General features: G+C 48.9%; 1 long non-coding RNA gene and 1 pseudogene across 3 annotated transcripts in view; one reads left to right on the plus strand and one right to left on the minus strand.

The window, feature by feature from the left end:
* The window catches only part of LOC147718171 (uncharacterized), a 170,221-nt gene extending 151,342 nt beyond the window's left edge, over nt 1-18,879 (minus strand). Inside the window, exons 1-6 of one of the 2 annotated variants that reach the window (XR_015295561.1) lie at nt 18,763-18,879; nt 18,538-18,656; nt 18,146-18,254; nt 17,911-17,997; nt 17,701-17,785; nt 16,777-17,208 (exon numbers count right to left, since the gene is read on the minus strand). This is a non-coding gene — a long non-coding RNA (uncharacterized LOC147718171). Of the gene's footprint in view, nt 1-16,776; nt 17,209-17,700; nt 17,786-17,910; nt 17,998-18,145; nt 18,255-18,537; nt 18,657-18,762 lie in introns of those variants that run through there. The other variant, XR_015295562.1, reaches the window with a different exon arrangement.
* LOC147718172 (verrucotoxin subunit beta-like) overlaps nt 9,673-24,557 on the plus strand; it is a 157,351-nt pseudogene continuing 142,466 nt past the window's right edge. The window contains exon 1 of the transcript XR_015295560.1: nt 9,673-9,785. The product of XR_015295560.1 is annotated as a verrucotoxin subunit beta-like (transcript). The remainder of the gene's footprint in view (nt 9,786-24,557) is intronic.

Here is a 24,557-nt window from a genome sequence, read left to right on the forward strand (position 1 = left end):
CACAGGGTCGGGGGATTCTCCGGTGCCAGGAGAGGTCCGCCGCAGGATGTCTCGAGGCCGGCGGCCGCACCCGATCACAGGGTTACGGCGCTGTGGGCGGCCGGCCAAACTCTGCGCCTTCAGGTCTCCGTCGCGGCCGCCATCTTGAGCGCCGTCCCCCCTTCGCTCCGGTATTCGGCGGCCGCGCTCACTCAAAGCAGCCCCCGCAGCCGCTCACACCTCGCCTCTCCAGCCACCACGGGATGCTCGTTCAGCGCCGGGGCTCACGCGGGCTCTCCGCCGATGTTTTCAGGATCTACGAGGGGAAGAGGCATGGAGCTCAGGGCTCACGCCGCCATCACCCTCGGCGCTCAAGCCACGCCCAACAACATACACCCATTGTGAACATTTTTACAGCTCACATACTTTTAAAAAGGCTCTGAACACCATAATTATTTCCTGTATATAATATGTATGTGGCCACAATCTACCACTGTTTTTTTTTACAAGTCAGTACATAATATTTATTTTTCATGACTATTGCATTTTAATGTCAAAACTGTTTTCCTTTGTAATGTTAACATCTGAGTTGTAAATGTATTCAGTTTAACAGACGACAGTTTTATTTTTGCCCAGTTCCATGGTTGCTAGGAGCTGCTTTTGTGTGACCTCTAGGTTACCTAAAGTCAGCATATCCTCTTTGTTTACGGTGTGTGGTAGGTGTTATGAAGACTTGGGGGTAGGTGGCATGTTGCAGCTTCAGCCAGTAATAGCTTTGCAATCAGCATGCCTTTTTATATTTGTTTTTTTAAGTCCATGTGTATTGCACACAACTACAAGCCCTGTGATACAAAGTGATGTTGTGTACAAAGCCAGGAGTGATTGAATGTGTCAGACAAAACACAGAGACTCCCAGCTGCCTTCAACTTGACACTTGCCCTTAATACTTACACCAATGATGGAAGAAGGCTTGAGTTTTAAGAAGCACAGATCAGGGACATCTTAAGAATGTTGTGATCCCCTGGCCAAGCGTATTTTGTGGGATACTGTTGAGAACAGGTTTGAATTTATAAACCAGTTTCTGCTCTTTCATGCCCTCCTTGGCCAAGTCACTGTCAGTGCACAGACACACTCTCCAAATTATAAATGTGTTTTCATCAAATATTCAGGGATAGTGATGTGTGTTTTCAATATTGTAATACAACAGCTGACTAAAAGTATTCTAAATAATCTCTGTGACCATTTCCTGTTTTGAGTATGGGAGGTCTTGTTTCAATCTAAAAGAAGCTTTATGAATGTTACATGGTACACAACGTTTACCACGCATTTTTTACCACGCACTACACTGACAACGTAGGCATTACCACGCATACCATTACAACGCATTGCGCTGGGAGGCGCTCTAGGATAGGGAATATGTTTAATTTTATATCCAACACCTTCCCTAGTATCCACGGGGACTGGAGTTGGAATATAAAATTATACTTACCACTATCCAGCACCTCAAAGCGATATGCGTTGTAACGGTATGCGTTGTAAATACTGCGTTGTAATGGTATGCGTGGTAATAGTATGCGTGGTCAATGCTACATGGTGTATGCATGATCAAAGTTCCACGGGGCCAAGGACTGTGTGAATAATTCTTCTGGTAAAGGTCTTGTTGTAAGACACACACGTGGGAAAAGCTGACAAATGCCAGTGTGGTAAAGTTCCAAGTGGAAGGATTCAGTTCTATACATGTGGTAAAGAAGCTGACGTGTGGCAAAAGTCTGTGTAGTAAAGTAAGTCACTGGGTTAAGATGATTCTGCGTTGTGATTGTGTGTTAAACAGCCGAGTACAGTGTATTTGAAATTTCTACTGTAATAAATGTTCATTTGGATAAAAGATCTCCGCTGTGCTGCAGGGTCCCACTGGGTAAAAGTGTGTTTAGAGTGTTGTGAACTGTTACTTACTGTTCATCAGGCAGACTGGCATCGAAGCACAACATGCGCTTCGAGGCGCTGGGACCTGCTGTATCCATATGGTGGTATTACATCTGGCTTTTAGCAGTGCCAGTTGAGGATGTGTGTGAAGTCAATAGAGTAAGTGGATGGGGCCAGTGGAGGAAGTGGGTGGAGTCAGGGGAAGTGAGTGTGCCCTCCTAAAAATATTTTAGCACCTGGACTTAATATTTTACAAATTAAGCACTGCCTGGGTGTAGAGAGCCACCCGGGCTCTCTCCCACAATGTATCCATCTTTCTCACATGCATACACCCCTTGGGGTGGGCTCGACCCAAGGGGATAAATAAAAGGCCGGAGACCACTCAGGTTTTCTCCTGCACGAGAGCTATCCCGCTGTATGCCTCACTGGGGCAGGGGCGCCACCCCCTCTCATTCACTTTGTGGGGCACACCTGCCCGAAGTCTGGTGCTCATGACACCTGCCCATCTGATGCCGCATTCCAGCGAGTGAGCTGTCTGCCAGGCCCTAGACCCCCACACATCCCCCCTGACATATGAGGGACAGAGGAAAGAGTGGAGGGCACACTGGGACAAGAAACAAAACTGTGCAAGACAGACACAGGCCTAGTGCATATGCTTGCCCACCTGTCAGTCAGCGCCAAAGAGGAAGACTCCTCCCACCGCCACCTTAGCCACAGAACAGTCCGGTGCACGTGGCCACACATTGGCACACACGCCCTCCCACAGGTTTCCAGCAACAAAGCCGCACCTGGTCGCTGTCAGCCAACAAACCGCAGGAAGCAACCCAGCTAAGGATGCCAATGCACCACCCCCAGGGCACAACCACACGGCTGTCGCACCTCTACCTCCCTTCAGTGAAGCCTCTGACTCCGCCACAGCTGCACCAAGATGGAAAGCATGGGTTGTACAGCTTAATCACTACTTCAAAGGAACAAGAGAAACTGATGGCACTGTGAAACGGTCACTTCTCATCTACTACGGAGGCTATGAAATCTATGACCTTTTTGAAACGCTCCCCAACACAGGCAACGACGACAACTACGAGGCGGCGGTCGCCGCGCTCAATAGGCATTTCGACCTCCAACTCAACCCTGACTTCGAGAAGTTCAATTTCGGGAGAGCGTCGCAGATGGACTCGGAGTCCATCGATATGTCCTATTCACAGCTGCGCCGGCTGGCCAGCACGTGCCCCTTCATGGATCACTGGGAGGAGATACGGGACCAAATCATCCTAGGATGCTGCTCCAAACTCCTGCAGAAACTGATCCTTCGTCAACCTGGGATCTCGCTGGACGAGATCCTTGTCCTGGCCCACTCATGAGCTGCTGGACGTACGAGCTGAGGAAATGGAGGCTGCCTTACATACGCCAGTTGCCGCCACACATACAACCAGACACCCACCAATCAAAGAAGAGAGGGTCGAGATAATCCAAAAGCTCCCCAACTCAGCTCATCAAGCTCCTAGACCACCACCAGGAGGATAGTGCGGATACTGTGGAGAAGACCAGTCAGCGACGGCTGTTTGTGGGGCAAAGGGGAAGACATGCTCCTGCTGCGGCAGGGTCAATCACTTCCCCAAAGTGTGCCATGACGGACGGTTCAGACAGACTTCGTCGAAGCCAAGGTGCATGTCACAACGTATTCGCCAGCTCTCTCTCAACAATTCGCTGTCGGCAATGGAGGATCAGCAGCAGGAATGGTGTCTTGTGGTTAAAGACGAGGACGAATGGGTGTTTGAGGTGTAGTTTGTCATCAGAACAGACCACGGCTGAAGACCCCCTCCAGTGTGCTCTGTCTCAGTGGAAAGCACAGCTGTTCAGGCCCTCATCGACACCGGTGCCTCTGTCAACGTGATGGACTCTGAGTAATACGACCGTCTGTCACCACCACTTCCACTTGCCCCGTCTAGGGCACGGATTTACACCTACGAAGGGACTGATCCACTTCCTCTCCGGGGAGTCATCCAGGCCAAATTCACCAGCGGAAACTACACCACAGACACCAAGTTCCACGTCACAGAGGGAGGAATAGGGACACTGGTCAGCTGCCACACAGCAGAAGACCTGGGACTCGTCTTTTTTGCCAACCAGGTTCATGACTCACACGCCAAAGTCATTCTGAAGGAGTTTCCGGCTCTATTCACAGGATTAGGGAAACTCAAGGGCAAGAAATTCAAACTCCACATTGACCCCTCTGTGAGACCAGTCGTCCTCAGGCACCAGAGAGTACCATTCAATCATCTCCCGCAGGTGGAAGAGGAGCTGAGAAAACTCGACGATCTAGACTTGATCGAGAAGGTCTCTGGCCCCACCCCATGGGTATCCCCGTTGGTCGTGGCTCCCAAACCAAACCAGCCCGGAGCCATCCGGCTCTGTGTAGATATGAGGCTGCCGAACACGGCCGTCAAAAGAGAACACCACATTACTCCCACCATGGATGACATAGTGGCAGACCTAAATGGAGCCAAATGGTTCTCTAAACTGGATTTGAACGCCGGGTACCATCAGCTGGAACTTGAACCCGAGAGCAGGTACATCACCACCTTATCGACGCACGTTGGCCTCCGAAGATACAAGAGGCTCAGTTTTGGGGTGTTGTCGGCAGCTGAAGAATTCCAAAACGCCATCAGAGGAACACTGTCAGGGTTGCAAGGTGTGATAAACCTCAGTGATAACATACTGGTGTTTCCAGACACGAGAGAGGACCACCACAATCATCTCTTGGCTGCCCTGAAGAGACTAGAAGACTTCAGACTAACCCTCCACAAAGCCAAGTGCTCGTTTTATCAAGAATCTGTTGATTTCTTCGGGAGGGACTCCGAGTGGACCCCAAGAAGGCTACAGCCAGTGTGCCGAAGAACCCCGCGGATGTAAGACGTTTTCTTGGTATTGCCACATATTGTGGGTGCTTTATTCCAAACCTTGCTGCCATGTCGGAGCCGCTCTGTGCTCTCACACACAATGATCACCAGTGGGAGTTGACTGGGGCTGCCAACAAAGCATTCAATGACATCAAAGCAGGACTGCTGGACAAGACAGTAATGGCCTACTTCCATCCGGGGCGGCGCACTGTTGCAGACCAGCAAGGTCTGTGGCACTTCTCCTTTGAAGGGGAGCTGGTGCAATCCTGGATTAACTAGGAAATCAGTTTAGTTCAAAAGAAAAGTCTTTAGGGGGATCACTAGCCAATGGGCAAGGAACCGGGAAGACGTGTCAAGCTGAAATGCAAGAGCGGGCCCCACGCGGCACTCGTGGAGTGTGGAGGGCTGAGCTTCGGTGCAAATGGCGCTCGGGTCTGGGGCTTCTTGTATCCCAATGCACAACTGTGAGGGTACCTTGGTAGTCGAGCTGTTAGCAAAATGCAGGACGTCCAGGGTGTCCGGTCCCACGACTCTCGTGTCTGCCACGGGTCTAGCTTTGCTGTGGATGTGGATCAGAGTTGGCGAAGTCTGAGAGTCCAGTTCCTGTGTCACTGAGTCTTCGGGTTCTGGCGGGAGCATGAACAAAGCAGACCAGCAAGTTACTGGTGGTGCCTGTTTGCACAGGGTGGTCACTCCTTGACCACAAGGGAGATGTCTTCCGTCTTCTAGTCAGAAGATAATGTCGAAGGTCTAAGAGTTCTGTATGAAAGTTTCTTTCCACGATAATCTAAAGTCCTGGGGACAGAGCTCCTATTTTTATACTAAGCTAAAGGGTTGGATTACCTGCCTAGGTCATTCCTATGGGTGGACCTGAAAAGGGGATGGTTACACCAGTTTTGTGCCAGAGCTGGGGCTGGAGTGCCCCAGCAACTGGTTTGAACCGGGCTATGCATGGAGCACCTTGTGTACCCCAGGCAGTGTCTCAAAAAGCATCTGCTGATGCAGCCCTCCCTGTCCCAATACACATCAGCCTGTCTAGGGAGGTGCTGGCACCTCCCTGGACAGGAAACCTATTGTCCAGGCCTCCCCTGCCGGAGTTTCGTCCAGCAGCAGGAGGTCAGACTTGTGTCTGTGGCAGCAGCATCCATTTTGGGATGCTGTGGCTCTGTTTAACTTTAACCGGGTAAAGCAGTAACATACATGTCTTTTCCCTCTAGAAGGGTGGAATGCTACCCCTGTTGCCAGAATTGGCCAGGGGAGGTAGTTTTCCAAAGTTTTTGACACCTTACACGACATGTTTTGATAAAGCCAAACTAAAGTTAGCATTAAACGCGGGATTAGAATGCAATAAGAATATATGGTATGGCTACATCATAGAACAGCTATAAGGAGATGATTCCGAAATCTGCAGAGGGGCTCAGCTCATGCTAGGGCACCCTCTCACATAAAACCAAGCACTCTGCCTCCAGGATTGTCGAGGCCGACCATAGGAGTGACTTATAGGTGCATATGTGCCTATTTGTATATGTAGATATAGATATACTATCCATGCCGCTACGGTGAAACATCTACGCCGACAGATACAGAATTGCGCCGACCTTACACCAACACGGTTAGGGAAAGGAAGAGATTGAACTTCCTGGACTATTCATGATAAAAACTGCCAACACTGGAAGCGTGGAAACTTATATGGGGAAGAATATATCACATTGATAAAAGACCAATATAAGAACAACCAAGTGGGCAGGACTAAAAGGAAACTATTTGGGAAAAGGAAAGAATTAACCCCACGTTACCGGAAAAAGACCGTTGTGCCCTGAAGAAACTCCTCGGAAGGGAGTGAAACGCGTTGGCTGACCTTTTTGTAAAATATCTGGTGATCTGTATTTTAAGAATGGACAAAAATAAATAAAGAACTTTTCTACATACTTGAACGAAACTGTCTTTGGACTTCTATTTGTGCGCCCCCATAAACATTGACCAAAATATCTATTTGATCTGGAAAGCACAGCAACGTCAAACAGCAGCTGACGTTGGGGTTGGCAGCACAAAGCGTTAAAGAGGACTTATTTTGGAACTGGATTTTAGGTGCGGCGTTGTAGGGTCCGCTGCTGCTTCTTCTGTTGATAGATATACTATATCTAAATAAGGGGTGCTATATAACCGCGAGGATTATAAGGCGCTTAAGAGTATATGGTATGGCATTATCCCGGATCAGCTTAGGGAGTTGTTCCCGACAGCTGCAGACAGGCTCAGCTCATGCTAGAGCTCCATCTCACATTACACTACGCACTCTGCCTCCAGGATTAATAAGGCCTTCCACAGGAGTGGCTCACAGGTTTATATGTGTCCAGATACAGGTGTAGATATAGGTATACTGTATCTAAGCAAGGGGTGATTACACCCACTTGCCCCAGCTGAGTGATCAGCCAGTTGTGTCAATTTAAGAACCAGCCAGGGGTGGCAAAAGCTATGCTTCAGCCCATGGTAGGCCTTGGTGGCACCTATGCCCTGAGCACCTTTAGTGCATGGTACAGGGGCTGACAAGGAGTCCATTTTCCAATTGGGTTATGTACCTATAGTACATGTATTTGAATTTAGAGAGAGAACAGCAGGCTGGGGGTCTGATTAGCAGGCCCACAGGCTCAGTAAGTCGAAAACCAGTGAAGCAAAAAGCAAAAATTGGGGTGACCATAGGATAGCAGACCCTACTCTCCTTCACACCTGCTGCAGAGATCTGTGTGTGCTTGCAGCAGCAAGGTAGCCCCCCTGGCTTATGCACCTGCTGCAGAGATCTGTGTGCGCTCACCAGGTCTACCGTCCCACAGCAGCAAGGCAGCCCCGCCGGCTAATGCACCTGCTGCAGAGATCTGTGTGTGCTCACCAGGTCTACCCTCCCACAGCAGCAAGGCAGCCCCGCCGGCTAATGCACCTGCTGCAGAGGTCTGTGTGTGCTCACCAGGTCTACCGTCCCACAGCAGCAAGGCAGCCCCGCCGGCTAATGCACCTGCTGCAGAGATCTGTGTGTGCTCACCAGGTCTACCCTCCCACAGCAGCAAGGTAGCCCCGCCGGCTAATTCACCTGCTGCAGAGATCTGTGTGTGCTCACCAGGTCTTCCCTCCCACCGCAGCAAGGTAGCTCCGCTGGTTAATGCACCTGCTGCAGAGATCTGTGTGCGCTCACCAGGTCTACCCTCCCACAGCAGCAAGGTAGCCTCGCTGGTTAATGCACCTGCTGCAGAGGTCTGTGTGTGCTCACCAGGTCTTCCCTCCAACCGCAGAAAGGTAGCTCTGCTGGTTAATGCACCTGCTGCAGAGGTCAGTGTGTGCTCACCAGGTCTACACTCCCACAGCAGCAAGGTAGCCCCGTTGGTTAATGCACCTGCTACAGAGGTCTGTGTGTGCTCACCAGGTCTACCCTCCCACAGCAGCAAGGTAGGTCCGCTGGTTAATGCACCTGCTGCAGAGATCTGTGTGCGCTCGCAGCAGCAAGATAGCCCCCTGGCTAATGCACCTGCTGCAGAGATCTGTGTGTGCTCACCAGGTCTACCCTCCCACAGCAGCAGGGAAGCCCCGTTGGCTATTGCACCTGCTGCAGAGATCTGTGTGTGCTCACCAGGTCTACCCTGCCACAACAGCAAGGTAACCCGCTGGTTAATGCAACTGCTGCTCTGGGACTTGTATTGGATGTAGATAGATCAGCCGGTCACAGCTTGTATTGCTGACATGCTTTTCTTATTAAGTTACCATTGTTTGAACTGTGCAGCTTACTGAGGTAGGAACCCAGTGCCTATTTAAGTACTGTTTGAACTCTGACACGGAGGTGCTGTTTTTTTTCTGGGTTATTTGTTTTCTGTAGCGCTTTCAACGGAAGCAGCTGTTTCCCGGCGCTGCAGCAGCCAGCACTGCAGTGCAAGAATGCAGCGGCTCACGTGAGGGGAAGAGTCCATCACATTTCTTGTAAAGCGCCACTCCTCACCCGTACGGGGCTCAATGCGCTGGAGACCCTTACGGTTGGTTGCAAGAACAGTCTTCTCTCGGGCAGGATGGGTGTGGTGGAGGGTGACCCCTCTGAGGGCTACAGGGAGGGGGGAGCAACCGTGTCAGAGCGGCAAGTGCCCACCTCCGAGATGGGGGCCAAGTCAAGGGCCGCTCGAGCAGACTGGAAACAAAGGCAGAGATGTAAAGCGCCTCAAAGGCGTGAGTGTGCACTTTAGTGAGCAACAGTGTGCATGCTGGGAGTTGTAATTTCACACTCTCCGAAAGAAGTAGAGGCGCTAGTATCCTCGGAACACGAGCTCCAGCCGCTTTGGAGTGGGAGCCGGGCAATCCCCCGGTAGGCTGCCAGGGGTGGGTTTGTTGCTGGGTGGGGCGGGGGCCGATTTTTTGTACAGTCAGTACATTAGTCACTAGCACTTGCTCACTAGTGAGCTGTCCTGTTCCTTCTCACTGTCTCCTCGCTCCGTGCGTGGGGGGAATCAATGCTTGCTAAATAATGTAGAAGCAGGAGCATGCTCAGCCTCTCACTTTAGGGGGGGGCGAGGCCTGCGAGGCCTCTCACCTTAGGGCGGTGGGGTGGGCGTGCGCGACCTGCTCAGCCTCTCACCTTAGGGCGGCGGGATGGGCGTGCGCGACCTGCTCATCCTCTCACCTTAGGCCGGTGGGCGTGCGCGACCTGCTCAGCCTCTCACCTTAGGCCGGTGGGGGTGGGCGTGCACGACCTGCTCACGGCGGTGGCCGTGCGCGGCCTGCTCAGCCTCACCTTAGGGCGGTGGGGGTGGTCGTGACACATGCGCATGGGGCCTTGCGCAATTAAAAGTGCGCGTTACCCCCGGCCTGCCTCTGATTCCAGAGGGTCTCTCGCAATCGCCCCCCCCTGCCCATCATTTCATTCTTTCTAGCCTAGGTGCCCTGCCTGTCCCAGTGTGAGTGTCCACAGTCCCTGGCTCCAGACTGGCTCCTGCCAGCTCCGCCCGCCTCCAGGTGAGTCAAGTGTTGTTTGGAAAATGCAATCAGATAATCTCGTATACGAGATGTGATGCATGTGAGATAAATTCTCTAGATAAGAGGAGCGAGCAACTTATTGGAAAGCGCCGCGCACAAGAAGTGGAAACTGGCCATTCCTTGGTGGCCGCCATCTCCGCCCTTCCTCTGACTCCAGGGGCGATCCTCGAGTTAATCTGCATTGCTAACGCTCTCCTGCTCTTCGAGCGCTTTTCAATCCGGTGTGGTGTCTTTATGCAGTGGTAGGAGATCATATCGCCGTCGGGAAGGGCCTGTGCTCTTCGCAGTTTATCTGTCTGTGTGGATTCCACAGGGTGTCAGAGGGGCCAGCGCGCATTGGGAGGTCGCCTCGGCTCCGGTGATCTCTGAAAGCCCGCCATGTAGCTCAGGTGGTTACAGCATTTTTTTCAGTTTGGAGCTAGCTGTTCGGAGAATTCAGCAATATTGAGTCAGACTTGCTTTATTCCTAGAAGTAATAGAATCTCGCTTCTTAGCATGGGGTGTTTTTGCACTCTTGGTGTGAGCCTAAAACGTAGGGTTTTTGCAGCTCATATCCTTGGGCCTTATCTCGTTTAAGGCAAGTGGCCTTTTGCCTCGGCTGGTCATTTCAAAACCCAGGAGTTGAGAAAGGACCATTTTCTGTGGAAATTCGTCGAGATTCGTCACTCATGTAGTTTAGTTTAATTTGTCATTGTAGTAGGTGAGTGCTGTAGTTTTTATTTCTCGATAAATAATTCCTGTGTAAAAGTACAGACGTTTCAGGAAAGCAGAAATAGCAAGTCTAAGAATTAGTCATAGTACAGGGCCATATTTCCCTCTGCATTCTGGGGCGTGTAGTCTAGATGTCAGACTAGGATAAACGCTAATACAAGTACCAGCATGCGGAGGAATGCCTTGGACCCGGAAGGGCCCTCACACGCCCACGCTCCTCAGTGGCCTTTGAAGAGGATTCTCCGTACACATGAGTTTTTTAGTAATAATATCTTTTAGGCACGTGCTTACTGGCAGTGGCCAGTGCCTAAACAGTTGTCTTGCACTTGCAGTTTCATAATGAAACACTTAAGCTTAGAATTGGGTGGAGTGTGTCAGCGGGAGGTGGTCTTGTGCAGGGCTGGGACAGTAGGTGGTGTGTGGAATTGGTGTGGGTCAGTGGGAGGTTGTATTGTGCAGGGCTGGGACTGTAGGTGGTGTGTGGAATTGGTGTGGGTCAGTGGGAGGTTGTATTGTGCAGGGCTGGGACTGTAGGTGGTGTGTGGAATTGTATGTGTTCTCTGCACCCCAAAGATGGCTGTATTTTTCTAACCACTTGGTGGCAGCTGCTGGCTGGGGGCATTCCTTGCTTTCGAGCCGGTGAGGCCATTGCTCCGCCGCTGCTTGTGGTACATCAAGGACTCTGACATTCTATTTTTAGCAGACTTTTTTGGCTAAACACTTAGGTGGGCTGCGAACAGCGAGGAAGGATTCACTTTACTGTAACAAAAGACCGGATTAGTGACGTGTTACCATCCCCCTCACCCCACAGGAATTGTCTGACATTCGGAAAATATTTTTTTTTTTATCCGCCAGTAGTTCTTTATTCAAGGAATTCCAATAGATATTGGGCTGAACAACATTTGCTCACCCTCAACAAGTTGGCACCTGGATTTATGACAGAAAGAACAAGCATTGGAAATGCAATAGGTCTCGCAGCATTAGAGTTAGTGCTTTTAGAATTGTTTATGGGTTTTTTTTGTAAATCTTTAGCATTTTTGTTTCCTGTAGCCAATGCTAAAGAATTAAAAAAAAAAAGCCATAAACATTTCTAAAAGCTCTAACTCAAATGCTCCGAGACCTATTGCACTGTGTGAGGGTGAGGGGTTGAGGGTGAGGGTGGGTGAGGGTGAGTGAGGGTGAGTGAGGGGTTGAGGGTGAGTGAGGGTGAGGGGTTGAGGGTGAGTGAGAGTGAGGGTGAGTGAGGGTGAGTGAGGGGTTGAGGGTGAGTGAGGGTGAGGGGTTGAGGGTGAGTGAGGGTGAGGGTGAGTGAGAGTGAGGGTGAGTGAGAGTGAGGGTGAGTGAGAGTGAGTGAGAGTGAGTGAGAGTGAGAGTGAGAGTGAGTGAGAGTGAGAGTGAGAGAGAGTGAGAGTGAGGGTGAGTGAGAGTGAGAGTGAGGGTGACTGAGAGTGAGAGTGAGGGTGAGGGTGACTGAGAGTGAGTGTGAGTGTGAGTGTGAGTGTGAGTGTGAGTGTGAGTGTGAGTGTGAGTGTGAGTGTGAGTGTGAGGGTGAGTGTGAGGGTGAGTGAGGGTGAGTGAGGGTGAGGGGTTGATGTTGAGTGAGGGGTTGAGGGTGAGTGAGGAGGAGTGAGAGTGCAAGAAAGTTGCAGTTTGGCTTTGAAACGGATCTGAGAGGTGTCTGCGTGATAAATGAATGATGCATAGGAATGGACAGAATGGAAATGTGTTTCGAGGACGTGCTCGGGGTGTGCATACTGGAAGCAGGGTGATGGATTCGAGGCTATGAGCGAGGGTGATGCCGAGCTCACCTCAAGGAGAGGGGGAGGGGCCAGGGCAGAAAGTAGGGAGGGGAGGTGTAAGTCGGCAAAGTCACACGGATCGAACAAACGATGAGTAAGGGAAGAATTGTTAAATAGGTTTAAAATGGAACCGGAAAAAAGAAACAAACTGGGGAAGGAAAGAAACGGAATCTGAAAGGAAAGAGAAAAAGAATAAAGGAAAGAGCAGAGGGAAAATAAAGAGCGAGGAAGAGAAATGGACGGAAAGGAAAGAAGGCTGAAACAGGCAGAGAAGGGGAGGGGGGAGGAGAAATGCAGAATAAAGGAAAGAGCAGAGGGAAAATAAAGAGCGAGGAAGCGAAATGGACGGAAAGGAAAGAAGGCTGAAACAGGCAGAGAAGGGGAGGGGGGAGGAGAAATGCGACACGGCGGGCAGGGGAGGGGGCGGAGCGGGGAGAGGGTGTGAAAGCAGCAGGGTCCCAACAGCTGCTGCTTCTCCTGACCCTGGGCAAACCGCTGAGTACAATTCCCTGAAAATAAGCTTCATCAAGGTACCATGCGTGTATCCCATAGGCATGCGCAACATGAAATACTGATCGCATGCGCACAGCGGCATTATCGTGTGCCGAGATTCTGGCACCTGGAAACACATTGATCGTAGGGGAACAATTATTGGCTCTCTTGCGGCCTGCTCCATGTTTGCTCTCCACTGCGTTCCCTGCTTTGCTACGGCCAATGTGGGGGCCCACCTCTTCCAGTGGAGAAAGATGTGGCTGAGCTGATGAGACCTTCATGCTGCTGACCATGTGTATGGAGAGTGCTGTCTAATGCCTGGATTTCACACCCCAGAATTTCTCGTCTGCATGCCATCAGGGTGTGCTATGGTAGCCTGCATCTATCGTTTTCTGCACTGTGTCAGATAAGGGAGGCCTGTGACTGTGTGAGCCTACTATTTGCTCAATCTTCCTTTGTTTGCCTGGGGCCCTGCGTTTATTTTCTGCACCCCCCGCTTTGTATGCTGAATTTGGTGCTATGAAGCGCACTTTTGCGGCCACACATTGCTCACGACACCCCAAGAGAGTCCTCTGGTAGCAGTGCTCTGCAGCTGATGGGCTGGGCACGTCACCGGTGATAGGGGGCAGCTGCCTTCTGCGCATCCTGGCTAACATGGTACAGGGAGACCGTAAACAACGCAAATTTCCATTTGAGAAATGTCAAGCCTCTGGATGTGCAGACCCCCGACACTGAGGAGGGCGCAGTGCGGAACCTCAAACCAGAGCAGATGACTGGTGCGGTGCTGATAATGACCGAGCTTTGTGTGGGTTTCTGCTCGATTGACACATGCTTTAACCACCTAACTGGCCCGCTTACCCGCTTAGGTGAAAGCATGGACTGCCAGGGCGTGCTACTGAATGGTGTAGAGGAGTGCATCTTGAGCCTGGAGGACGGCGCCTCAACAGTCCCCTAGAACCTTGAAAAACTGGAGCATCTACTAAAAGCTGTGGTAGTGGTTAAAAACGAAGATTTAGAAGCAAAGTCCTGTGACGCGACATGGCAGGCAGGGGAGGGTGCGGAGCGGGGGTGTGGGAGGAGTGCGGGAACAGACGGCGAGGGGAGGAGAGTAGGAGGAGGAGAGTAGGGGAGGCACGGCCTAACGGCCGTGCAAGGAGAGTAGGAGGAGGAGGCTGGGCACGTCACCGGTGATAGGGGGCAGCTGCCTTCTGCGCATCCTGGCTAACATGGTACAGGGAGACCGTAAACAACGCAAATTTCCATTTGAGAAATGTCAAGCCTGTGGATGTGCAGACCCCCGACACTGAGGAGGGCGCAGTGCGGAACCTCAAACCAGAGCAGATGACTGGTGCGGTGCTGATAATGACCGAGCTTTGTGTGGGTTTCTGCTCGATTGACACATGCTTTAACCACCTAACTGGCCCGCTTACCCGCTTAGGTGAAAGCATGGACTGCCAGGGCGTGCTACTGAATAGCAACTGCAGCTGGTGCACTGCACTGGTGCACAAGTGCACAACCGTGGTTTGCGGCTTGCAGTAGTAAGTGAATAAAATAGATTTGCCCCATGCAAATTATGAACACAATTTTGCACCAGTACACAGATAGAGAAAAGTGACGTTGAAAGAATTACGGAAAGAAATATGAGGCTTATTTTGCATATAATATTTCATGCGCGCAGTAGCGTTTTTTTTTAAAATTAAATAAAACATTTGTTTTGTTAATTTTATGACGCCCATTAATCTTTGCAATGTTGATACTGCTGTGTTCACCTTAAAAGATGTGACATGCCTGAAGTCAGCTGTGCGGGATCAGCATGGTGCTACGGTGCCGGCCCCTCTCTGAGAAGGCAGAGGAGTTGGGACAGGGGAGGGACTTGCAGGGCACAGAGTCGCCGGAACCGTGTGTTGCTTCTTCTGTTCATGATTTAAGGATCACGGATGTAAGGAAGGGTGGGATCAGCTGCACCCGCTACATCTGCTCTAGTCCCTGCTTTTTCATGCACATTCTGTTACCTGCATACCCGGCGCCCCAGGGTCCACGCCAGTGTCCAGCACAGCAATAACCGTCCCTAAGCCGTCGTACTCTGGGATGTGGGAGCGGGAGCCGGCGGCACCCGTCTCCTTCTTGGGAAGAAGTACGTGGAGCGGGAAGGGCTCCTCGGCCACCGGGGAGGCCATGGTGACGATACAACGGGGCTTCTTGGAGCTGCTGCATGTACCGGGGGAGGAGCAGGAGGGAGGCATCCGGTGCAATGTGCAGCCGGTGGCAGGAGAGACCCAGGGGAGACTTAAACAGCGGATGGGTAGCCATAGAACTCTTGTGACGCGCCGGGGGTAGGAGCATGTGTTATCCTGGCCACCAATTGGGGAATGGCTGAGGGAGAGGATGAAGCGTGGGTGCTTCTGCAGGAATAGCTCACAGCGATGCGTCATGTAACTGTCAAAAAAGTAGGAGAAAGGAACGTTTCAGGTGAGGATGGCCCTGCAAAAAGTCTGCAAAGTTATTGTTTGTGACGTCATTGGCATACATCTGGTTACTGGCAATACTGCGGACCCGCAGCTGTCGACGTCAGTAGAGGACAGTAGAACCATACTATTATTCAAGTAACGTCCACGATGAGAAATGGTGTAGAGGAGTGCATCTTGAGCCTGGAGGACGGCGCCTCGCGGACCCGCAGCTGTCGACGTCAGTAGAGGACAGTAGAACCATACTATTATTCAAGTAACGTCCACGATGAGAAATGGTGTAGAGGAGTGCATCTTGAGCCTGGAGGATGGCGCCTCAACAGCCACCTAGAACCTTGAAAAACTGGAGCATCTACTAAAAGCTGTGGTAGTGGTTAAAAACGAAGATTTAGAAGCAAAGTCCTGTGACGCGACATGGCAGGCAGGGGAGGGGGCGGAGCGGGGGTGTGGGAGGAGTGCGGGAACAGACGGCGAGGGGAGGAGAGTAGGAGGAGGAGAGTAGGGGAGGCACGGCCTAGCGGCCGTGCAAGGAGAGTGGGAGGAGAGTAGGGAGGCACGGCCTAGCGGCCGTGCAATCAAGAAGTGAGGGGGCGGGAGAGTAGGCAAGGCAGGCGGCTGGGGGCATGTGCACGCGCTTTTAAGCTCAATGCGCATGCGCATTGAGCTTAAAAGTCACGGGCACTGCAAGGAATCGCCACGATTCCTTGCAAGTTGGACAAAGAGTGGATAAGCCCCCATAGTCTCGCTTGCTCGATGCGCATGCGCATCGACAGGCGAGACCTAAAAATGATGCTGCCCCACCATAGGCTAACAAAATGACAACAGGGGCCCATGAGCAGACTCAACAGGCTCCATTTTTAAAAAGCGCGATACGAGCACTGGAGTGCTGAAACACATTGTGCAAACCAATCAATATTATATGACTGGCCTTGGAGCGAGCACACATCTATTGACATTTCTACTTAGACAATACCAGTAGGATATTAGTACTCACACCAGGCAGAGCAGCAGGAGGGAAATAAGGGATATAAATACATGGGTAGACATTTTAAGTGTTGTCCCTGTGCAATTGAGAGGATTCACTGACTCTTGATATATTTTGGCCTAATAAAATGTAGACAGAGACTATATGATATAGTCTCTGTCTACATTTTATTAGGCCAAAAATATGATGAGAAGAAAAATATTTCAGCCATAATAAAAAAACTGGCCATTTGATATTTGTGGATTTATTCTTCAAACATCTGCTACCGGGCCCATCTTGGACACCAAAAACAAAATCGTTTCTATAACATGCAGGCTCCTGTGTCATGGTTACAACAGAAAACAAGAACTACCCTGCCAGGGTAAACTTCAAGGTCCCAAGGGGATCCTTACAATCGGAAGAGTGGTGACAAAAAATACGTATCAGAGCCGACAATACATCACACAAATCAATTAACCTTTTTTGTGAAAATATATATGATTTATTTATTGTTTGTTGAGTTCATATAGAGAGTTCATATAGGTGCTTAGAAAAATATATACATTAATTTATACTCTACATCACAAACAGGGTGGAGAGAAAGATTGCGGTGTTTATGGTTTTAAATAGAACCATAGTTGGAGTCGAGCAGAATGCATACATTCAGGTCCCACACACTCCCACCATCATCCACTAAAATCACACTCACTTTCAAACTCACTCACTACAATAATTATACAATCACATGCATAAAATTCATAAGGATACATCAAGGCCTGTAGGAAAGATATCTTATGGCTACTAGGACTGTGGTTACAATATGGAGGCAGGACGATGTAAACTAAGTGGTTTAACAAAGACTACACTTTGGGACATCCATATGAGTCACGCCAACGCACGTTTCGATGCAGGGCCTATTTAGGCTGCACCTTCATCAGGGCGAGGATGACCAGGGGGCGGGGACACACACACTGTGAAAGAAAAGAAATATTTTTTATATACTAAAATAACAAATAACAGTACACATCAAATATATACAATCAGATGTCCTTAAAACATTTTACATAACAGATATTGCTTCTAAGCAGGGAAACATATACATAATGGGTGATTTCATATTGTTTGTTCAGCGTACTAACTCAAGATGTGTGTCATGGCTCTGATAACGTAAGATCACTCAATACGTATTAATTCTTCCTCAATGGGAGAGAAACTCAGGTCAACAGGGATAGACCAAAAAATACAAAACAAAGGCCAGGCGAAAGACCAGTGTGCTCACAAACATTCATTCAAATATGCATCTAATATCTCAAACTCAAGAATAGGGGGCTATTTCAGAGCAGTCCTGAGGGGGTAGATAGGATCCTTCTAAAGGAGTCCCTGGGAGGGAACATCATAGAGCATGGTGCGTTAATGCAGGCTTGCAGGCATTGTTGCAGAGGAAAAGAAATGTGGGGGCTTACCACTTTCCACGCTGTGTAGAGGGAGCGCGGTAGGAGTTTCACCAGTGTTAACAGGTGCTTTCTGCGTCGGTAATAGAAAGGTTGTCTGGGGAAAGAGGATTAGGATAAATTTCAAGGGCGGAAGAGGTGTAATATACATAAACGTCGGACAAGCGATGGAGAAAAACGAGAAAAAAGAACGATTGGTTCCGGTTAATCGTGTAAATATACCTGGGTGAGAGTGTCTGTTTTCGCGGGTCCGGCTGCTAGGATTCTGGGGAGCTCAGAATTCGGGACTCAACAATCAGGTCAGGGGTCCTATGTACAGCAGAGTAGAAAAAAAGGTTTGGACACAGTGTAAAACATAATTGGCGCCTAGTCATCCAGCGTTGAAAGGGGGACTGGCGCTAAACGTTCTAAATCCCTAATCGGTTTTGGTAAATGGCGGGCCCAGGACAAAGATTACCTGTTAGGGAACGAGGAGCAATATCAGGAAGGGATAATTTACATGGATGTCCTTCGGCGTAAGAGGCTCGTCCTATCAGATGTCGTCTTTCGGCAATACAAACGGTACTCTGTAACAAAGATCAGGGTTTCGCATTAGACAATTGTAGGAGGATAATGCAGACTATAGGGTGTCTGGGAATCAAATAGGGGGAAACTAAAGGGTTTGTCAAAACTTTATACAGAACGGCGGCCAGTAATACTCGTGACAAAATATACACAAGGGCAGATATCACACACTCGGGAAAATGATAAAGGGGTTCTATGAAAAGGGGGAGATGACTGAAGCATTGCCTAAGATAAACAAATTAGAGTCAATGGGGCTCGCTGAGTCTGAACAGGAGGGTCTCTTACCCCATGTATTTAATAATGGTGGTGCCTCATGGGTATCAAATCATAGAGGATCCAGCGCCGGGGTTGTTTCCTATCAGGTGCGGGATGCAGACAAGATCAGAGGGGAACAGGGGATGGCCCTGCAGAAAGTAAATACATTTTAAAATCAGGGAGCAAATAGCGAAGACCAGCGAGACATATAGTGGCACGCTGATACACAAGGCTAAGAGATGCGGGCATAATTACCGGGATAATCAGGCTTCCCACGGACCGCGAGGCGGCGTCCTTTCTCAAGAAGGAAAGAAGCAGAATGGCACCTTCAATTAGTGAGCATTTTAAGGCTCGATCCAGCGATCGTATCAGGTGTGTAAAGGAACATAAACAAAGAAGATGGACAATAGATGGCTCAAAGATATGACGGTGGCCATCTTGGAACGGGTAGAGTAAAGGATAAAAAGAAAGGACAATGGATGGCTCTGAAAAATGGCTGCAGCCATCTTAGAACGGATAGAATAAAAACAAAGAATATATGAAGGAGCGAGACGGGCCATGAACAGGAAAGAGTGGGGTCAAGATAAATGACCTCACGTTCAGTTAAAGAGTAGGTCTGATATGAGGAAGAGACTCTTTGGTACAAATAAATAAAGGACACGTATTCAGAAGAAAAAAGAACGAACAGGGCGTTCAATAATCAATCATGGGCAGAAGTAATTGGATAACATCCAGAACTAGGGCATTCATGAGGGGGAGTGATTAAGTTCAAAGAAGGGCATTGGACCATGGGCATTCTTCATTATGGCCTTTTAGTACTGAGTTGAACATAAATAGCCAGAACACCTCCCTTTTTCTACAGAGGCAGACTGGGTCTACCCCAGGCTGAGCCATTATTTTCTCCAGGATAAACCATCGGAGATCTTTCATTGTGGCCTTTGTCCAACCAATGTGAAACCAGGGGGGCAGATATTTTTTTTTGTTTCGGATGTTCGATTAATGTTCCCCGATCCTCAAACGGCATTCCCGTCCAGTTTCTCCAACGTATGGGAGATCACATGGACATAGGATGACATAGATGATGATAGCAGTTCGACAGTTGGTCATTTTTTTGTTTCGTGCCACCGATATGGTCCGCTCAGTGGTGCTCACTGAGTCGCCTTTTATGGCGTGAGGGCAAGCATGACATGTGCCACATCGATAGGTTCCAGATTGGTAATGGCCGGTTGGGTACTGGGAGGGGCCTCCAGCATTTTTCCCCTGACAAGATGATTTTTTTAGATTTCTGTTCCTTTTGAACGCAAATATAGGTCGGCCAAGAAAAGTTTGATCTTTCTCCAAATTGAGGAGATGCCAACTGGAGTTTATGACCTGTTGAATTTTGTGGTTCATATTGGAGTGGCGGGTGATGCATACCAGTTGTTCCAGGGGGGTCAGTGTTTTTGGGTACAAACATCAAGTCTCGGTTTGCATATCTGGCTCTTTTGAAAGAGTCCTTGATGAGTTTTCTAGGGTAGCCTCGGTGTAGTGGTTTTTCTTTCAAGATGTCAGATTGAGATAGGTAGTCACCTATATCCGTGCAGTTCCTTAATACGAAGGAACTGGCTATAAGGAATACTATCTTTTTGATTCCTGGGGTGAAAGCTGGTGTATTGTAGAAGGGTATTCCTGGCTGTGGGCTTGGTATATAGAGATACTTTAAAAAGATTGTCCTTGTGTTCAACCCAGATATCCAGGAATTTGATCCTTTGATGGCTATAATGGCTGGTGAAGCGTAAGTTGGGGTTTGCAGCATTCAACCATGTGATGTATTCCTCCAAAGATATGTGGTCCCCCTTCCAGATCAGGAAGACATCGTCGATGAATCAACGCCAACCCCTAACATTTTCATGGAAGGGGGCCATTTCATTAAAGATGTTAATACGTTTGAATTAACCCATGTATAAACAGGCAATGCTGGAGGCACAGCTGGCCCCCATGCTGACGCCGTTGGTTTGTTTAAACATGGAGCTGTTAAATTCAAAGTAGTTTTCATGGAGTACCAGCTCAAGGCACTGTAATATGAACTGTTCTTTCCCTTGTTTTCCTGCCAGCATCCTAACCCCCTTTGGGGAACCCCCTTCTATTTTGTTGTTGTTACAACAGAAAACAATACTGAATGGCTGGACCTCACCAATTAACGGTTATTCAATTACATGGAAAATGACTCAGCGCCATATATAATTTCTAAGAATGGCACCTGTCCTTCATTTGTCATCAAAGAAAGCTAAAGAAATCAGCTCTGTTCTCTGTCCCGTTGCTGTAGCACTGCAGGCAGCTCGAGGCAAAGTTGGAACTGTTGCATGCTTTCTGATTCAGGACGCCGATGGGAAATCGTTTTCTAACCAGGCTTTTTATGCCGTTCAGAAGGAACATATCCGCAAGATTCATTGGGACTTAAATGCGTTTCACATGGTGAAATCCTGAGAAACAGAAGGCTGGAGATGTAGAATTTGATTTTCTGTATGTTCTGTCGTGTTCTAATCTAGGACCCCGATCAATATTGTGACCTTATGCCCCAATACGGCTATAATCCATCCATACCCCTATAATGGCATAAACGATCAGAGCCATATTTCAGAAACTCGTCTCTGGCATAAACGATCAGAGCCATATTTCAGAACCTCGCCTCTGCAGCTCATTACAGTACATGACACAGTAGAAGCCACTATCTTAGATTCCTAGATTACACACCGAGTTCTTCAACAAGATAAAACCCCCAGCAACCTGGGAAAGCCTCGCTTGCTTTGTTTTTATTAGTAATAGAACTCTAATGAGCACTATAAGAACGACCAGTTCCGAGTGACATCTTTATTGACGTCTTATGTCCAAAAACTTACGTCAAACAAGGCACCTTTCAGGTATAAATATTACCAACGTTGCCTTAAGCAAGAGCGATGGTGTGGTGAATACAGGAGCAGAACAGCTGTCCCTTGCAGAGCCCAGCAGATGCGAGAAGCCCACGGACGCTTCCCCTCTTCCTCCTTGACACGCTGAGAAAGACGCTGTCTTTTCTCCTGCCGAGAAAATCCAGCTCCGGCGTTTCCAGCCTACCCTTGCGGGTGACTGGAATATCGAGTCCTGAAAGGAGATACCAGCCCTCCAACATTCTATTCCAGAGGTATGGTGTTGACTAAACCCTTAGAGAGAATTCTTGAAGCAAACCCTTGGCAAAACCAACTTAACTAAACTACTACTTACTTACTCCCTCCCAAGTATTAGGCTTAGGTCAGGTACACTGGGGTAGGCGTAGTTGGAAGCACCAGTTGAGTACGTTAGTCAAATGTATATATGAATGTATATATTTTATTCATTTTAACCATTGTATGGCTAAGAAACCATATCAATGCTTTTACAGAATTATTTCGCAATCCTCCTTTTACTGTACGCACTTTTTATAATAACAAGTCTTGCAATTGTGGCAATTCATTTCTCTTGCATGAGAAGAAAGACAGTTCAATAAATAATACCTTTTGTTGAAAACGCCCGTTTCTCTATTCTCTGCATCCTGGTGAAAGTAATCTGCACAACTGACTGAGTGAAATAGCTGTCTATTGTTTCACACGACTCTAGAGATTGACTCTTATTCTAGGGAGCAAAGTTGTCATGTTTATGCGGTTGTTGGAAAACTGAATCCCTTCTTGTCTGTAATAGGGAAGCTGATCACTTCCTATTCAGTCAAGAAAGTTTCCAGTGACCTCTGAGCTAGTTGGTACAAATCCAATTAGGTTTAGCATAGTCAGTAGAGACCTGGAAGACCGCACTTCTACATCTACACTGCTGTTTACGTTATTCCAATGCGCAGGGCCTATAGGGAAAATAGGAACTACATTACAGTTCCCCTGGAGAAAAGTTTAACGATTCTAAGAAGCAACGTCATTTAGACTACTTTTCTAGCCTCCCTTATGTCTATCAGGCCCATATGCTTTCCAAGGCAAGATAGATTATACATTCAGCATCAAGCATTATCTACGTCATAGGCTTTCAAAGTATGTGAAGAGCTTCCTTCCTTCACAAAAACAATAAGTGACAACGTTTACCTTTGCTCTTTCCTTTTCTTAATTGTCACACAGAAAGTTTATTCACTCAAAGTCGAAGAAGGGTCGCCGTTTGCCCCAGGTACGTGTTTCCATAATGCGTGCCTGTCCACCTGTGAGTGTGGGACTCTCAATGCTGGGGGTAGGAGTTGGGTGAGAGGAGCAGAGTGGTGCTTCAGATGTGTTTGGTGTCTCTGGTCGTTTCACTGGTTGAGAGACCTAGGGCCGAGCTGGCCCCCGGATATCTCACAATCTCGTTGGGCTTCAATGGTCCATTATTGGGAGTGCTACGTGCAGGTGCATGTCAGGTCAAGCTGCTCTGGGCTGCCCTCTAGTCTTTCATGCCAGTTGGAGCATTGCCTTGCATACCGCAACTGCCCCCGGTTCAGACCCGATGCACAGACGTGTGGATATCCCTGCACCTCACACGCACTACTTTGTATGGGCCTGGGCCCAAACTGACCCTTGTGCTCCAGTCTTGTGCCTCTGCAGCAAATCTTGGGCCTCGCCTAACCCCGGCGTCCAATTCTGGCACCAACAATTGCCTTCAAAATCCTGGCACCCTCCATCTGGACACGCTAAGATTAACTTGAGACCTCACGAGAGACTACTGCCTGGCCCTTCACACAAGCAGATTCACTCTGCTTATTGCACGTTATGACTTAATCTTCCCAGCGCCTCACATGCGCTCCAGACTGTGGTACCAGCAATTAACAAGGGACGCCAGATGCTTGACTTCAACTGATAACTCATTACAGCAGCCATTTAGCACTGTTGTGTAACATTCTACCTGTCTTTTCCTCGTCAGAAGCCTGTAGGGTCCTTTTTACACCTATAGTTAAGATTCTAACATTGGCAAATGTATTTTGTACCACCGGGTGCCACTACTTGTGATTCTTTTTCACATGACCTGTATCATAGTCTTCCAACAGAACGATATTTCCTTCAAGTGTGTAAATCCTTAGCTCCTCGCCAATCTTCACAGGCAGCCCTCTGCTTTTAGTCTACAGTGCCATATTGACTGTTTGTGTACCACCCCACAACTTCGGACCTTCCTTGTTTTCAAGAAGATCCATGAAAGTTGTTCCAGAGGGTTAAAATGCATGAATAAATAAATGTAATCCACTGACTTCCACTGTCCCACACCCAGGAAGATCCCTACAATCGGCCACAAGAAAACACTGGGAACAGAAAATGGATACTGGACAATAAATTAGCAAACTTTGAACCTACACCTGTCGCCTAGGGATCGACTGGCTAGACTTAGTATATCATACAGGAGTACTTAAAGGACTACGGTGCAGCCTGGAAGTCTGAGCTTGTGCATGGCCTTTACAAGCCCATTGTACTAGCCTCTGTATCCCGTGTCCCTCAGCTCTTTCAACAATCTCAGTCTAAAGGGGGTGGTGGCCTTATAGTCCAGTTTTTGTGTCACTGATGTCGATGCGGTCAATCTTACAGAAGTAATGAGGAGTCGTTGGCTCGTGTATGCTGCGCCTGGACCTAAAGCAAATGTGCATTCCGTCGGCAGATGGCCTGGTGGTTGAAAGTCATGCCCCTCGGCCCATGGTGCACTTTTGCCCTACAGTTAGCCCAGTCCAAGCTGCGCTCTGCTGTTGTGTGCTGGTGCTCTGTTGCAGAACGACCATGAGCAAGCTCGCCACCATCAGACTGCCGGCTTCAACCCCCACAGGACCAATGAGTTGCTGCTGCTAAGGGGAACAACCCCACACCATGTGGCTTCCCCGTGAATGTGCTAGTAAGTTTGCGTAACATGTCGTAGGTAAAGCTATACTTGCTGGTTTGAAGAGGGCAGGTGTTAAGATATTGTGGATAAGAAATGAGGAATGCTCATTCGGTAAGGAGTGTCTTACTTAAACTGCACAGAGACAAGGAGGGATGTGCTGTTGCAAGTGAGTGGTTATCGCCCGTCTATAGTAACCGAGGACCCTTCTATGCATCATGTAGTGAGAA

The sequence above is a fragment of the Lissotriton vulgaris genome, chromosome 4_2 (assembly GCF_964263255.1).
Source record: "Lissotriton vulgaris chromosome 4_2, aLisVul1.2, whole genome shotgun sequence".
Lineage (NCBI taxonomy): Eukaryota > Metazoa > Chordata > Amphibia > Caudata > Salamandridae > Lissotriton > Lissotriton vulgaris.